The sequence below is a fragment of the Motacilla alba genome, chromosome 1, assembly GCF_015832195.1.
Source record: "Motacilla alba alba isolate MOTALB_02 chromosome 1, Motacilla_alba_V1.0_pri, whole genome shotgun sequence".
Taxonomy (NCBI): Eukaryota; Metazoa; Chordata; class Aves; order Passeriformes; family Motacillidae; genus Motacilla; species Motacilla alba.
Window position 1 is genome coordinate 62,784,149 of NC_052016.1, and position 2,372 is coordinate 62,786,520.

A 2,372-nucleotide genomic window follows, 5' to 3' on the forward strand; every position below is an offset into this window, starting at 1 on the left:
AGGAGGAGGAGAAGAGGAGGACGAGGAGGAGGAGGAGGCGGTGCCTGACGGGGCGGGCGGAAAGAGGGGAGGTGGTGGCAGCAGGGCCTCGCCCTCCGCCCAGTGCCTGGCCCGGCGCGGCCGGGTGGGGGGCTGCGACCGGGCGGGCGGGTCTCAGCTCGGGGCTCGGTGCCCGAGGGGCCGCCGCTCACTGGGTGCCTGGCTGTGCCCCGGGCGGTATGGCACTGACCTCAGGGCAGAGATCCTCGGGGGTCCGTGTCCCCCCGCCCGGGGCTTGGCTCCTGCGCATGGAGGAGCCCCAGGCTGAGGCGCTGCTGGCGCTGCGCTGCCCGGGGGCACGGCTGGCACAAGCGGTTCCGCTCACACCGCGCAGTGCCAGCATTTCCCTGGTTGCCATTTTAATTTGGGGTGCTTTGCGAAAAGAAAATGTTTGGGCCTTATGTTCGTGAAGAAAATGCCCAAAATCCTATATAGGCAGCGTGGAGGTGACATCCATCAGTTGTTAAACCCCTGGGGAAGGATGCGAGAGCACCTGGAGGAGCATGGAGGTGTAACCTTCCCCCTTCGTCTCCGGTGCGGTGGGGTAAGAACTCGGTGAACTCGGCACACCATCCCAGTAGGGTGCTCTCCAGTAAAACGGTGTGATGCATATATTTGAATTCGCACTGGGGATCTGGTTGTAGTCTGCTCCAAGAACTTAATTTTGGTGACTCATCTGGGTAGAGTTGATTTCCGGTTAGAGCTTGGCAGTGTAGTGCTTCTGTCACTCTCTGTGAGACACCAGGCAAACAAAATGCAGTCCTTCAATTCAGTGGGTGCTCTGCTGCTGACTTAGTCAAAATCTGGTCTTTCTCCCTAGAGCATTAGATGGACTGAATTGTCCTTACGCTTTGTACCTCATCAGCAGCATCCTTTAAAATTGTTCACCTAAAATAATCAACAGAAAAGCTAACTTAACCTGCTTCATCCTATCATCCTAAAGTATTTAAAGATCTGCAGATAATTTAAGGATTTTTTTTCCTAATGAAGATATAAAATTCACAAAGCAAGTCATAGTAATTTTATATGCTCTAAAGATAAAACAGCTGATGGCACAGCTTGCACCCAAGTCTGTGAATTACCCAGATATTACAAGAATTCTATCTGACTACCTTAAAATTCAACAGAGGTTGACTGAATTATTTGCAGATCCTTCACTGAAGTAGAAAACGTCATGGACTCCAAGGAAGACAAAATACAGAGATTTCCCTAGGCAATTTCTGACCATATTTGGTATGACCCTGGAGGTTTTACTTTTGTAGGAACTTTCATTAAAAGTATTTGAGCATTCTTCATGGAAATGATAAAGTACTTTAATAAAGCTATCATAAGCTACAGTTTCCCAAGCTACTACTATGGATTTTTAATTTTTTTTCTTACAAGTGGGACTTTATTTTCTCACTCCTAGATTAGACAAAAAGCACCAGGTGACACCTCTGCTCCCATTTCAAAGGGAATCTGTGCAGGCGCACTGTGTATTCAGGACAATATTTAGCATGCAAAGGCTGTAGTTCAGAGTTTTGCTTTGCTTTGTTCTCCTTAATGACATCTTCAGATATTCCTCACAGGGAGATGGGTATGCAAAAGACAGTCAAGGCTAAGGCATGGCATCTTATTATCTGTGTCAAAGTACATCTAACTCTTTCCCCAGGCAGCGTACACTCTTATCTTTCCAGATCAAATATACTCTGTCTGCCTCTTGAATCATGTTTACAAACCATGGCGGCTGACTGCAGCTGGATTAGAGCAGCACCTTTATGTGTTGCCAATTCTGACCTTTTTATTAGCGAGAATTTAGGATATTAGGATTATTTCTATTAGAGACCAAAGTAAGGATAAAGCATGAGGAGAACCTCCCAACTTACTTCCTGACTGTACTTCAATGTGCTTTCAGGCTGTGGTTTCACAGGCAGCTGAGCTGTAGGATGGCTCCATTTCTCCAAATGGAAATCTTGCCTCAACTCTTCCTTCTTTTGTCCTCCATCATCCACCTCATGTCACTCCTCATACATCCTTCCTTTCACCAGCAGTTCCTCCCAGTGCCTGTGCTAGATGTATGACCCATCCATACCTAAGTTTTTCTGCATCAGTTTTCTGCTGGGTTGGTGAGTTACATCACTTCAGATAGATACAAGGACCAGCACCAGCATGAACAGTGGACCTGTGAGACTAAGAACGAGGAAGAAAGGGCAATAGGTCTAAGTAGTAAATCAGCCCATCACATCTCTCAAAACTACAGTGTTGTTTTCTCTCAGACAAGTAGGTTTATATCCAGATGACTTTCTCATTCTCTCTCATGTTTCTGCCCCTTTCCTTTCACATTACAGGTCTTT